Source organism: Temnothorax longispinosus, chromosome 8, assembly GCF_030848805.1.
Source record: "Temnothorax longispinosus isolate EJ_2023e chromosome 8, Tlon_JGU_v1, whole genome shotgun sequence".
NCBI classification, from domain to species: Eukaryota; Metazoa; Arthropoda; class Insecta; order Hymenoptera; family Formicidae; genus Temnothorax; species Temnothorax longispinosus.
This window is the reverse complement of record NC_092365.1, coordinates 21066571-21081900: the sequence shown is the minus strand read 5'-3', so window position 1 is coordinate 21081900 and position 15330 is coordinate 21066571. Positions and strand designations below refer to the sequence as shown.

The following is a 15330-nucleotide window of genomic DNA, read 5'->3' as shown; positions in this document are numbered from 1 at the left end:
ATTTCGATGAGTTCTAGAGTTCCCTATAGGTTTTAAAAAGAGTTCCGTTCGAATAAGCCCAAAAATCAATGTCAAAGTTAAACAAAAAATTTCCACTTTTTTTAAAAATCAATTTTTTATGGTAGATTCAGAAAGATTTCGACGAGTACTAGAGTTCCCTATAGGTTTTATAACGCTCCGACCAATATTTCAAAAGTTACAGGCCCTCAAAGTACCGCACCTCGAAAATATTCTAAGTCCCGAGAGGTAATTTTTTTTTCGGAAATCGGCAGTTCTCGCTGGAGTTCTGGTGGCCCCCCGAGGAGTTGCGGTACTTTGAGAGGCTGTAACTTTTGAAATATTGGTCGGAGCGTTTCGGACCCTTATAGTTTTCGATAGAACTCTTCGGGGGGCCACCAGAACTCCCGCGAGAACTGCCGATTTCCGAAAAAAAAAATTACCCTTCGGGACTTGGAATATTTTCGAGTTGCGGTACTTTGAGAGGCTGTAACTTTTGAAATATTGGTCGGAACGTTTCGGACCCTTATAGTTTTCGATAGAACTCTTCGGGGGGCCACCAGAACTCCAGCGAGAACTGCCGATTCCGAAAAAAAAAAATTCCTTGGCTTAAATATTCGGAAAAAAAATTACAGCCCTCAAACTGCATTCGAAAAAATTCGGACTTGAATATTTCGAGTTGCGGTACTTTGAGAGGCTGTAACTTTTGAAATATTGGTCGGAGCGTTTCGGACCCTGATAGTTTTCGATAGAACTCTTCGGGGGGCCACCAGAACTCCAGCGAGAACTGCCGATTTCCGAAAAATAAAATTACCCCTCGGGACTTAGAATATTTTCGAGTTGCGGTACTTTGAGAGGCTGTAACTTTTGAAATATTGGTCGGAGCGTTTCGGACCCTGATAGTTTTCGATAGAACTCTTCGGGGGGCCCATCCAGAAACTCCCGCGAGAACTCCGGTAAAAATATTTTTAATTTTAGCGCGGTACTTTGAAGGGCTGTAACTTGATATATTGGTCGGAGCGCTTCGGACCCTAATAGTTTTCGATAGAACTCCTCGGGGGGCCACCAGAACTCCAGCGAGAACTGCCGATTTCCGAAAAAAAAATTACCTCTCGGGACTTAGAATATTTTCGAGGTGCGGTACTTTGAGGGCCTGTAACTTTTGAAATATTGGTCGGAGCGTTATAAAACCTATAGGGAACTCTAGTACTCGTCGAAATCTTTCTGAATCTACCCTAAAAAATTGATTTAAAAAAAAGTGGAAATTTTTTGTTTAACTTTGACATTGATTTTTGGGCTTATTTGAACGGAACTCTTTTTAAAACCTATAGGGAACTCTAGAACTCATCAAAATCTATCCGGAACTATCATAAAAAATTTATTTTTTCAAAAATGGGGGGCGCCGTGAAGTTATCTCCCCCATTTTTAAAATGGTGTTTTCACCACTTTAAATGACGGAACTCTCTTTAAAAACTACAGAGAACTCTAGAACTCTTTCTGGAGAATCCAGAACTCTAATAAAAATTTCCGAATTTTGAAAAAGAGGGGCCAACTTCACAGACATTGTCAGGATTAAAAATAATCGTGCGACGCCAGGAGACTGACATGTATACAGGATCTCGATCGGTGGAAATATATATACCGCGTGGAAATCGAAACTATTTCCGTTTGCAATGTGGCTGAAAAGGTAAACGAGCAAGGCGGCATTTAATAACGATTATAACTTCTTTATAACAGTCTTCCAATTACAGTGGAGTTAACGAAATTGCAAATTGCATATCTGAACGCGATCAGAAATCAGAGCATGCCATGCGAGGTCGCGCAAGGTCGACGGGATATCGATTTGCGAAAAAACGGGGGAAAAACAAAAAAAAACAAAAGAGAAAAAAAATCAAAAGATACGTCGCGCAAATTAAAAACCGCTTTCCGTTCTCAGGATTCGCGCGTCGATCGATATATCGTCGTGCGGGAAAAGCGCTTTTTAGCACTTTAATCCCGGGGCGACTTCACGATATGATAATTGGGCGAAATTATAAAATTGTGAATGACAGAGGCAGGCGACGTTTAACTTGCCGGCGCGTAGGAAATAATCGTGCGAGACCGCCCGTGAGAGATTGACAGGTATACGCGTCGCGGGACTCGCTCCGCGCGCGCCGAGTAAGCGTGAGAAAGAGGGGCAGGGGAGAGCAAACGAGGGAGGAAGAGAGAGAGAGCGAGGCGCGCGCACTTCACGGCGAACCAACCGTTGCCGCGCGCGACAGCGGCGCGCTTCAAATCAGTCGCGCTTCGACCTTCGTCGTGGAGGCACTTCGCGCGTCACTCTCTTCCCTACTTTCAGCCTGCCCGTCTTCGCCGTGCCGTCACGCCGTGTGCCGTGTGCCGTCGTTCTCGCTCTACGGTCGGCCTCGCGTCGTCGCGAGGTGACGAAACGTCGATCAGGGACACGTCGCGAGTCAGTGTCGTTACGACCGTGTTCCGGAGTTTTTTTTTTCACGTCGAGTCAGTGCAAAAGGTACGCCATTACGCGAGAATTCCACGCCGACGGCGGTGGGACGCGCGTCGCCAGGGATCATTGTCGGTGGATGCTGCTCGCACGTCCCCGCGGCTGGCGCGAAATCTCGAGTCTCAAGGACTGCCCGGTAAGTACACACGTATACACTGTCGTACACACGCACATGAGCCGCCGGTGCGGCACGCCGCGGCGTAGCGAATAGCCCAGTCAATAGAGACATTTAAATGGAATTAATTCCGGGAAGCAATTTTTTTTTTTACTGTTTCGGAGGGTCATAAATAGTCTAAAACCGGATTTTCGGGATTCTAACCCTGGAGCGTTAACCGCCATTTTGATTAGAAGGGTGATTTTGTAAATATCTCGCTTATTTTCAACTTTAGAGTGAAAGTGGTAATAACCAAACTTGTAGAAAATTTAATACTCTACAATTTTGGTCTTTATCATTTTTCACCTAGGATCGATATTTTGGGTCTTACACTCGAAAGTGGGGGGTGAAATTTTATTATTTTTTTTTTATTTTTTGAATTTACTTGGTATAATGAAAAACATCTTTTCCACATCACCAAGGGGGTAGAGTTTATGGCGCGTTTATTCAAAAAATTAAAAAAATAAAATAAAATTTTACCCCCCACTTTCGAGTCTAAGACCCAAAATATCGATCCTAGGTGAAAAATGATAAGGACCAAAACTGTAGAGTATTAAATTTTCTACAAGTTTGGTTATTACCAATTTCACTCTAAAGTTGAAAATAAGCGAGATATTTACAAAATCAACCTTCTAATCAAAATGGCGGCTAACGCTCCAGGGTTAGAATCCCGAAAATCCGGTTTTAGACTATCCATGACCCTCCAAAACAGTCAAAGAAAAAAAATCGCTTCCCGGAATTAATTCCATTTCAGCGGCTTTTTTGAGCTCTATTGACTGGGCTAGAATGCCATTCACGCCGGTGGAACGTGGAAGTCCCAGGTGAGAAACACTCGCGGCGCGAACGCCGCGTCGTTTTCGAATTGTCCACACGACGCGATCACGTGACCACGCGTCGTTCCGCTTTATTTCGGAACACATCCGCGATTATTCGAGGCTCCGTTTTGACCGTTTTTCTTGTATGTGAATGTCGGACGAAAGCCGAAGGAGGGGGATCGATCTCATATTCGTCTTCGATTCTACGAAATAAGGCCGGATGACTGCGTAGCGATAAGCACGTCCGTACATTCGTACATACGTTTTAACTTGATTAACCTCTGTGGGACTGGAAGCTCAATATTATAGGCGCTGGAGTGCCGTCTATTTCGTAGTTCAGCCCACTGACAAGGACAAGAATGTTCTAGCACTAAAACTAAAAAGGTCGTCCAAAAAAAGAGGCCAGTCCTGTAGAGGTCAAATGAATACGATACGCCGAAATTTTTTATTCGCGCGACGTAGCTCTCGATGTACACCGTAGCGTAAATAGAGACGCGTCATATCAGAAAAACAACGAGAAGCCCGGTGAAAAGTACTCGAAAGCGCGGGGTGTTTGTTGCGCTCTTCTCAGATAAACATTGTTCAACGTTTGTTTCGCGCAACATGTGTTTTTTTTTATATTCCCTCGCATCCTCCGAATTGACGCGTAGGTGTATCGCGACGAACTGGGAGAAACGAGGCTATTCTTAGAACCCACTTCGGTCTGCGCGTTCTCGCACGCGGCAAAATTTAGATTGCTCATTTGAGCATGCAAAATTTTTCATATCTACACGGAGAAAAAATACACACGGCGGGAAAAATCGGGGAACACGCTCTCGCGCTGCCGCCCTTTGCGTTCCGAACTGCAAATACGCTGACGGGAGGGTGTAGAATCGCGACAAAATAGAAAGCGCGTATTCTATTTGCGTCTCGACGCACCCGGGCACGGGTGAGCGGCACGGATTGAAACTGGTATTATTCGAGGGCCGACGTGCTTTTTTTTTGTGATAGAACCAGTCGGTACGCTATACATCATTTTCGCCGTATTGATGTGGAATTATTGACACAACGCGCCTCTCCGTATCAACATTCTGTCAATGTTTCCGCATGAAAGGAAGAAAACACCACAATAACAGCTTTATTTCTGCAAATGAGATACGAGATCGGAATGTGTGTAGAGTATTAAAAGTGTCCTTGTTTCTCGTCCTGTTGATGTTTCATATCGTTCGTTCGTAATACAAAATCTCTGTTGTTTTGCTCCAGCCGAGGAATGAAATAGAAAGGACGTGTCGGGTTCTCGATGGCTAAAGTCGTTCACCGTGATAAACGTGCTCGCGCTTATGGAACAAGTTCCGGAGATAATCCGGGAAAAGCAGCGCGTATTCCAACGCTACACGTGACTGCCTCATTCTCGTATAACGCCGGCAGCATATACTTAACCTTTGCGCAAACGTAAGAAAAGAGAATCCCCCCGTCTCTTGGGGGACTTGTACGCGAGCGCGGACCCAATGTTTTCCGAGAGATTTAAATGCCTCGGGATCTGATTATAACGCGTGCGCCTGTTTCGACAATGCGCGGAGGAAGAGATTACGCTGGCGGTGACAGAGACCGGGGGTGGAGGGACTGGGACACGGAGGGAGAAATAGAGAATTCTGCCGGTTCTTTCCGGTCGTACCGGTTCGAGTTGTTCGCAGCCTGCGAAGGAGACGCGTGGATAGACAAGCGAGTACATCAGAGGAGAAGTAGTTAGTCAACAAGAAATCTCCGTCGCGTACAACGTCGCGCGACTTCCTATCCTGCCGCAATCCTGAACTATTCAATGGTTATATCCACATCCCGTAGTTTCGATCTCATTCAAATTAATTCTACAGCTGCAATAACTTAGTCGTATACGTAAACCGCACATTGAGGCTTTCATGTCTCGAATATTATCTTCATGTTCGCGTTTGAGGAACTACGAGAATTTCGCGCGCGCATGTATGTGTGTATTTAAATTCTTAACTCTCTTTTACAGTTTATAATAATCATCCAATAAGAATATTTATATATAGATGATTGTAATAATGAAATAGGTAAGAAATAGATTTATGCGATTGAAGAAGAGAGACCGAGAAAGAGAGATTTGAGTATTCTTTTTTTTTCTTATAGAAGAAAACGCAAAAATTTCGACAAGTACAGCGGCGCATGTGAGATTAGCAAACTTGTTGCGTAAATTATGTATTTGTGCGGAAATTTAGTTACATGCCCTTAAGTAACGTGTCGGGCTTGTAAACTAAAACATCCCGCGGGTGTTCTCTATATCCCATCGGAACAGCGAAATATTCTGCGCGCGCGAATGTTGGAGTACACATCAAACAGGCACTCGCGTTAAAGCGACGTTTGTGTAACACCGGCCCCACGTGTGTCTTCCGTTCTCCCGGGATATTGCGTGACGGTCGGGCACGCGGTACAATTCGTGGTTTATTCGAGTCTCGGAGTTGTCGCTCGCTCTCCCGAAGCCGGGAGCCTTCACCTCCGTAATATCCGTTATTCGGTTCCGCGAGCTCGGAAGTTGCCGCGAACGTTGACGGGATTTATCTCTCCCTCGGCCGAAGTTGCCGGAGAAATAAGGCGAGCCTTCCGGTCGACGCGTTGCTCGCCGGAGCGATGTGACGGGGTTCAAATACAGGGTCTTATGAAAGAGCTTAGGCATCCTGCACACGGGATTCGTTGGCGCTCGATAGAAATTCGCCGTCGCGCTGTTCCCGGATTAAAGCGAAATCGTTTCACGGAATTGTAAACAGGTAGTTTTAGTTTGATCCCCTTTGTGAAATAAGAGAATATATGGAAGATTATATGGGGCTCAATTCTTGAATTTATTCGCAAGAGAAGCGTATATGCGAAAATTCTGCTCTTACACAAACGTTGCAAGTTGATTGGTTAAAAAGCTATGCGATGGCCTGACTTGCAACTTTTCTGTAAGAACAATATTTGCGCATACGTTTATCTTGCGAATGAATTAAAGAATCGAGCCCTGGACATAACTTTGCAGTGTGGAATTAAATCTAAAAACCTTACTTTTTCTTCATTAGAGTTTTCACGAAAAATCAGAAATAAAATTCTGCGCCAACGTTGTCTCAAATATAATGACTGAACTATAACTCTCCTCAAATATAATTCCATGTGTTGTACGCGATTTTAGAAAACCTATCCACGAAAATGATGTTTGGCTCCTTATTGCATAACTGCATCCATATTATAGAAGAACATGACATATAAAAAAGTTTTTGTTAATCACGATATCATGTAGTGGACGTCTCGTAATGAACATGAAAATAGGCGTGATATTTTTCACCAACTGTATCAACTATGTGTGTAAAAGGAGTAAAAAGTTTTTGATAATATTAGGTATCAGATGAGAGAAATGTAACATAGACACTCCAGAAATACATTTAAAGTGCACGTAGCATCGCATATGAGATTGAGGAAGCGCAGAAACGTGTGGCTGATGATTCCAGTTTGAAGGCATTTTGCGGTATTCGTGGCGAGGAGTTAAGTGAATCTCTCGCACGTGAAAGAGAAACAGACATGGAAAGAGAGAAGGAGAGAGAGAGGGGGGGAGAGTTGCACCGAGAGTCATTTTCTCGTTATGCAGAGCACCGACTCGGCGAAAGGATTTAGAGTAACGATTCAGCATAGTTCTTTCGCGCATTTCATATTCATCGCTCTGGCGTCTCGCCGCCTTGAGGCTGCCCCTTAAAATAATCTTTGCCACGGATCTAGGCTGCCGCGCGCTGAATACGTCGTATCGCGAATACGTTTCTAATTTGATTTACCTTGGTCGCCGACGCGGCACGGCGCGATAAATTTACGCCGACGTTAAAAGATCTAGGCCTGGCGGTGCCAACGAAGTATCGCAAATCACGGCGACGCCGACGGAAACTGGTAATTCGCACGCCGACGATCTCAGTGGTCCGTTGGATTTAACCCATCGTTACACGTTGAGTTTTTATTTCGACATATTTTTAAATTATTTTCACAAACAGTATTTTTATACGATATAAATTTTAATTTCTATGAGAAAGAAAACTTTTATTTTCTGAATAAAACGAATTCTTATTAATTTTGTAAGAAGTTTTTTTGTGGAATTACGTTTTCTCAATATCAGCCGATGCTAAATGTATCCAAATACATTTTCAAGTATTCTCGTATTTTTGTATTCGGTTTATTGGGATGTGTTTCTTACGTAAAATAAATGTAAATGGAAGTTCTTGAAACCCCGTAATAGTAAATAGCTGGAACTCTTGTCAAAACGTATTTAAATGCTCGGAACTATGTGAGAACTGCCGGGAACTCTGAAGAAAACGATCGGAATTGTCAACACCCCGTATTTCTCATAGATGAGATGCTGGCGGTCGAATTAAAAAATTGTTTAAAAATAGTAAATAGCTGAAACTCTTGTCAAAACGTATTTAAATGCTCGGAACTATGTGAGAACTGCCGAGAACTCTGAAGAAAACGATCAGAATTGTCAGCACCCCGTATTTCTCGTAGATGAGGTGCTGGCGGTCAGATTAAAAAATTGTTTAAAAATAGTAAATAACTGGAACTCTTGTCAAAACGTATTTAAATGCTCGGAACTATGTGAGAACTGCCGAGAACTCTGAAGAAAACGATCGGAATTGTCAGCACCCCGTATTTCTCGTAGATGAGGTGCTGGCGGTCAGATTAAAAAATTGTTTAAAAATAGTAAATAGCTGGAACTCTTGTCAAAACGTATTTAAATGCTCGGAACTATGTGAGAACTGCCGGGAACTCTGAAGAAAACGATCGGAATTGTCAGCACCCCGTATTTCTCGTAAATGAGGTGCTGGCGGTCAGATTAAAAAATTGTTTAAAAACAGTGAATAGCTGGAACTCTTGTCAAAACGTATTTAAATGCTCGGAACTATGTGAGAACTGCCGGGAACTCTGAAGAAAACGATCAGAATTATCAGCACCCCGTATTTCTCGTAGATGAGGTGCTGGCGGTCAAATTAAAAAATTGTTTAAAAATAATTAAAGGCCGGAACTGTCGCTGACACCTATCAGGAACTGTAGAACTCTTCGAGAACTATAGAATCTCATGGTAAAAATCAATTTTTTTGGAATTTGAGGTGCTCGCAATCAGATTAAAAATTTGTTTAAAAATACTTAATGACCGGAACTATTGCTAAATCTGATCAGGAACTGTAGAACTCTTCGAGAACTATAAAATATCATGTTCAAAATTAATTTTTTCGAAACATGAGGTGCTACGGAAAGTTAGCACCTCATATTTTCAAAATTCATTTTTTTTTAACTAAATCAACGGAACTTTTTCTAAAAATTATCAGGAACTGTAGAACTATTGCGGGTGCAAATAGAACTGTTGATAAAACTTTCGATTTTTGAAAGTGAGGTGCCAACTTCACAGAGACTATTTTCGTTCGGTCTAGGTCCTAGAAATATATAAAGAGAAAGGGAGGGTGGGTGTTAATTTGTGAAGTCGCACAATGGCCAGGTGTTTCTTTTATGGGAATAGAGAATATGTAAAAATTTGGGTACGTTCCTTAAAAACGCCCTTTAAGGCCCCTTGGGGCAAATAAAGTACCGATTCTAAATATAAATCTAAATGTAAATAATTTAATTTAATACAAATTTCAAATAAAAAAATTTTTTTTAATCAATACCGAAAAGACTGTAATTTGCCCAATTCCGATACTTTTGTTAGCTAGAAAACCGAAACAGAAACCGAAACCTTTATTCAGTATTGAATGGCATCTATTCGTATATCATTGAGCATTACCCGTACTATAGAACCGCGGATAAAAAAAGCTGGCAAGGTTCTGTACGGAATACATTGAGTCAAAAATTCATTAAAATAAAGAAAAAAAAGCTGGGGAAAGGTTTCTTCTGGAAGATACATCCAGACGATTTTTGAAAATGAGGTGCCAACTTTACAGTGGCACACGCAGTATGCATATGTAAATAATTTAATTTAATAAAAATTTCAAGAAAATTTTAACAAAACGGAACCGGAAAAAAACTGTAAGTTGCGCATATATTATAAATATTACCTTGAAAAGGATAGGCTCGGAAATGGATAGATTCTACTAGAGCCTAAAAAATATTTTTGTAATTTATGTAAATAAAAGTGGTCAGCCACTTCCCTCCCCTCCTCATTACTCATCAGGACTACTAATTGTCAAAATACAAAATATATGTGAAAAATAGATCTAGAATTTTAAATTAAAGTCCATTAATGCTTTGCACATAATTATTGATACAATTATTATCATAATTACGTATTAAAAGTAAATCATTAAATAAAAAGCTGATAATATGTAAATAATTTAATTTAATACAAATTTCAAATAAAAAACTTTTAATAAACCGGAACCGAAAAAACTGTAATTTGCGCAATATCGATACTTGTGTTAGCTAGAAAACCGAAACAGAAACCGAAACCTTTATTAAGTATTTTAATGTACCGAAACCGAAATCGAACCGATATTTTCATCCGGTCCGGGTTTCTGCTTGAAAGTGTTGAGAACAATTTTATAATCGCACAACGACGCGTGTAGATGTCACGCGCTCGTCGCGTCTCAGAAACACCTGATTAAAATAAACTGATAGATTGTGCGAAAGCGACACGCTGCCGGTGTTGCGCTTCAGCCTTCGCCGTCGTTGCTTAACAGTTGCTTCACAGATGCGATACACCGAGTGTGCTCGTTTTGAGTGTCAAGTGTCTCGTTATCGTCGTTATCTGGCGCGCATTAGCTATAGGTACCCGCGTCATCGGCATACAGCGCAGCGGTTGCCCTATACGTGCCGTCAGAAGCTCGCAACCGACGGACGGCACCGACTGCGATGTTCCGTTCGTTCATTTCTAACGCGCGAAACAACGTGCGGAATTATATGCCGGTGGAATACGTGCGGAATTATATGCCGCTCGACCTGACGCGAACTTGCAGCGAAACTTAAATTAAATCCTGGACGACCCTTCCTTACCTCGAGACCCCGTCCCGGGGAGATCTTGTTTAAAATTTAACTCCGGTGAAAGAAAATGAATATTTCTCCGGCGTAAAGTAGCGCGACGCGGGATCACGTTGCGCATCTCTCTTTTATTTCCGTCACCGAACGTAACCAATTTCCGTTCCGGGAAAGATAGCTTTTTCAAAGCATATACTGATACAGCTTTTTGCTATAAAGCATGCATGCACCAAATATGAAAGTTGTTATTATTTTAATATGAAGCCTATCATAAAAATATTAATCAAACTACGATCGCAAACTCCGATGACAAAATAATTGAGATATTTAAATTCCTGATTTAATTTTGCTGTCATCGCGCCCATTTTTACGACATTCTCACATTGTGTCGCGGGTATTCGTTTTCTCGTACACGCCTCAACTTCATCCATATACATAACACGCGTGTCGATACGTTATATCGGAATAAAAGTTGCGCATTGCCGCGAGGTGTATATTGACTTTTCTCCCGTTCGCGTAGGGACACACAATCTGCGAGGGCAATTATTTCGGCAAAAAAAAACCTACGCGCTACGAATGAATGCAACGTAGGCAAATTAGCCAGCTCGCTTTCCCATCCTCCCTGTCCGTCTGCCTGCATTTGCAACAGGTAAAAAACGAATGGCGCCTCGAGTCACGATATGACTGCCGGGGTATAACGAGATTGTTCCACAATGTTACTCAAAAACAAGGCAGCTGAGGACAATTGAATTAATTTCTTGTATGCGGGATCGTATTCCGTGAAATATGAACGCAAGAATAGAGAGGAACCGCGAATCGATTCGTATACGAGTTTCAAAGTCAGCCAGTGGCGAAATTCTATCTCGCAAACTCGCGAGAGCTGACAAAAAACGCGTTTATATATAGCGAAAAGATTTCATATAAATTTCTATTAAAAGCTTTTCCTAACTTAATATAATGCAACGAAGAATTGTAAGGATGTTGTATAACAACCGTTTTTTAAGTGTCATATTCATAATTCATGCATGAACCTATAAAACAACAATTTGTCTGGTCATAATCGATCGGTGAATGCATGACACACGAATGTTACTCACGCGTTTAATTGGCAAAAAAACAAGCTCAGTGGATAAATATATACTAAAAATAAAAAAAAGGAAATAGAGAAGAAGAGAGCGAGAGAGACAGATATTATGATATATTATATACATATATAGAACATTTTAAACATTAATTCCTAACATATTCAAGGCCTATTCTTCTCAGAGGATGAGATAAGTATAGTTGGCACTGAAGGATGTCAAATAGGTAAGTCTGTAGATTTGTAGAAGGGAGAAGCCGTAAAAATGGTGTTCTGATTGAACAGTGACTAACTCGGCGCAAACAATTCGGCGCGTGTCGGATCGCATCCGTCATTCCTAATTTTGCGATGAGTACGAAACGAATTTGCACCTGTGATGTGGTCTCCGACGACGATGATGATGATGACCACGGGCTCGGATAACGACATCCACGAAATACTCGACACCGGAACGAGCGTAATCGCGGCATTGGAAGTGATTGTTAACCATCAGCAGCTGGCACGTAACATCGACGCCATGACCATCTCTCTCCGTCGACAGCAACAAATATTCGCGATAGCGAAATTAAGGAGAACAAGACGGCGCGGCGACAAAAAGATTGCGAGAGCGTGTGGCTTCCTGGCTCGTAGGTATCTCTAATTGCAAGGTGCGACACGTATCGCTTAACAGCTGCGTAATCACTTTAGAATACATTCTCGGAGTTCGCATTTAACGAAGAGAATATATTCTAATGTTTAAATCATTACCCGATCGAAAAGGAAGAAAGCGAAAAATACTTGGACTTTAAAAACCAAATATTTATTTCAGTCTTTGAAGCCTTTCTAGGGCATTGAGCCTGCAGGCGCGTTTGCCTTTAAGCAATCCGATCTTACACATGCTATATACATGTATCTGGAACCCGCATTGCTTATACTACTCGAAAAGGAGTCTTTTAATTGGCGGCATAGTTAGAGGGACCAGGCAACATACCGCAAATTTGCATGGAGAGGCAGGAGGGATATAAAAAAGGAAGAGAAAAAGAAGGGCGGAGCAGGATTGCCTTTTAAGGCGGCGAATCAGCGAGATTTAAAGGGTTACGAGAAGTCGCGGCGACATCGAACGGCACAAGAGACTATTAGCGTAATTAGCCGACTACCTGTGGCCATCGGACAATCCGTGATCTCACGCAGATACCGAAATAAAAGCGACGAAATTAATGAGGCGTAAATCGTGGAGATATGTTTTAATTAATGTGCCGACGCGGAAATTCGTGTTGTCGAGGGCTTGAGAAAAACGATCGAGCGAAACGAAACGGCGTTAATGAAGCGCTGATATCAGGAGCACGTAATGATGCGGCATAAAAAATGTTGTAAAATGTCAACAAGCCAATATTTCTAATTATAAGATAAATCGACGTTACATAACAATGTATAAATCTTAAAAATAGCGAAAGTAATGAAAGTGAGATATGTTGTGCGTAATTCGAAAATATAGTAAATCAATTTAACCCGAGATTTGTTTGTTGTTAAATACTAGAATAAAGCAATGAGTCGATAATCAGCCGGTAAATCTACACCGCGCGCAACATTTTGCACACGTAAACAAAAGCGTGAAATCACAAACGCAATGCGATAAATCTTACGCGATTCTGTTCCGCGTCGCCCAATGAAAATTTATATGTACAATGAGAGGCGGAACATTTATTTTATTTCGCAGAAAACCACAAATTTTCTGTGTACTCGGAGTCGATCGTTAAATAAATAAATACGCTTTGATCGCGAACACGCTGTTTCGCTCAAAGCGGATACTGCGCGCGCGATATGCCGCATTGCATTGTATTTTAGTGGATTTACACGCATATATGGCATTAACCGTGCAGGCATATTAAATCCGTCACGCATCGTGAGCACCGTTCTAAATAAATTTATTATGAAATAAAAAGAGATCTTTTAATATATATAGGGTTGACTACTCTATCCAATACGACACGTGTAATTTTCTTGCGACAGTTGTAGACTTCGCAGACGCCGCACATTCACCTCCGTTTCACGCGCACGACCGATCATTCGCGTGCGACCCACACGGGAAATACCTACGGGAATGCGCACTGCATGGAAAGGTGACGTAATATTACAAACGCCTCTCTTTATCGCGCGAGATAATGCATCATTAAATCCATGTTGCTGGCACGCACGGCACGTAATAGCCGATGCGCTTTCGATCGTAAACTCTCGCATTGCAATTTTAAATACTACGTTCCGACGTCTCTTTTACGTCCTCGCCCAATTACGGCATAACTGTCTAAACTTTAATCGTACAATTAAGGTATTAACTTAACGATCCGTTGCATGCTGAGCTTATTTCACCTGCTTGAAAGAAAAAGTGCCTAAAACCATTCTACTTTTGCTTTTTACGAGAGAGAGGAATAGAGTGTAAAGAGTAGAATGTTACTATGAGAGAATTATGTTGTCATAATATCAAAGTCCAATCGACGCTAATCGTACTGAGTCATATCTCGACGCTCAACCACGGCCGTTCAATGACTATGTAATTATTTTATTTTACATTCTTCACACGCAAGCCTCATACCACAATGTTAATGAATCACGACGCATCCATTCTATGATTGTTCTAGCTATAACAGCTATAACTAGCTATAACAGATTGTCTTGTCTACGAAATTTATTTTTTTTATTTTCTTCACAAAAGATATCCATCTAAATCACTTCACATTTAATCCTTAAAATATTACAAAAAATCAATATCTTTCATCCAATCTTCTCTCCATTTGTGAAATAAAAATTTTATTACAGCTAAAATAATCTTGATTCTTAAGAATAGTACACATTTTTAGCAGTTGCCTGTTAACTTGGCTTGTTCCAGAATAAGAGTTAATCTCGAGAAGACGAGGGAAATGTAGGAACAAACAATTCCAATATTTTCGAAATGAAACATTCCTATCTCATGAAACTTTTGAGTGCTGAACTTCTCGCGACCTTACTACGATTTTCACGAAGACGACGAGAAGTAAGATCGCGTACCGTAGAAACTTCCGGTATGTATGTACGGAGCGTTACACGGGTCACGTAATTTTCCGACAAATTAGAAGATTAAGTGCGACCGGTAAGAATGCCGCGCGTTCGGAGTCAAGAGTGCACCTTCGCAATTCCAATGTACAAACACTGGACTGTGGACGGAAGATCGAAACCGGAATGCCGTCGACCTCGGGGACAACGCCGTATGTTTTTTTTTTTTAATGCTTTCATTAAGGGCTATCTCGCGAGTAGTGGTCGCGCGCGGAGATGTAGGTCAGTTTGCGACGCTACCGCATTTCGCCTCAGGTCCGTTATTTACGTATTTCTCTTTTTCTTCATGTAAAATGGAATGTGATAAAAATTATATTTTTATTTCGATTTCAAATGTTAAATGCAATTTTCTTACCACACATGGCAACTTTACAGATAGTGAGATGGAGACACTTTTACTATTTTTAAAAAATTTATAAAACAAATTATATATAGAAATTATAAGTGCGAGCAAACATGCTACGCAATCGTTTTAGAATATATAATATTAGAATATTTAAAGCATGGTACGCGGAAAAACAATTATTTTTCTTAAAATAAGATTGTTAGTGGAAAAACAATAAGACCAACCTTTATTGCAACGTATATCACGAGGCTCGTTATACGTATATATAGATAAGTCAATTAAAAATAGAATTATGAATGTTATGGAATCTAAGTAAGAGTTACGACAAGACCTTCTAAATGCTCGTGGCATTGTGAAATTTTATGAACAAAGTTAACGCGGAAAGCATCGTCGCGC

At 41.2% G+C, this 15330-nt stretch overlaps 1 protein-coding gene across 2 annotated transcripts in view; it reads left to right on the top strand.

Moving 5' to 3' along the window:
- Nucleotides 1-2264: 2264 nt before the first annotated feature.
- Nucleotides 2265-15330, top strand: part of LOC139817775 (CD151 antigen) — a 108179-nt gene continuing 95113 nt past the window's right edge. For both annotated transcript variants that reach the window (XM_071786076.1, XM_071786075.1), the window contains exon 1: nt 2265-2636. The gene's annotated coding sequence lies outside the window, so the exon portion shown is untranslated. The remainder of the gene's footprint in view (nt 2637-15330) is intronic.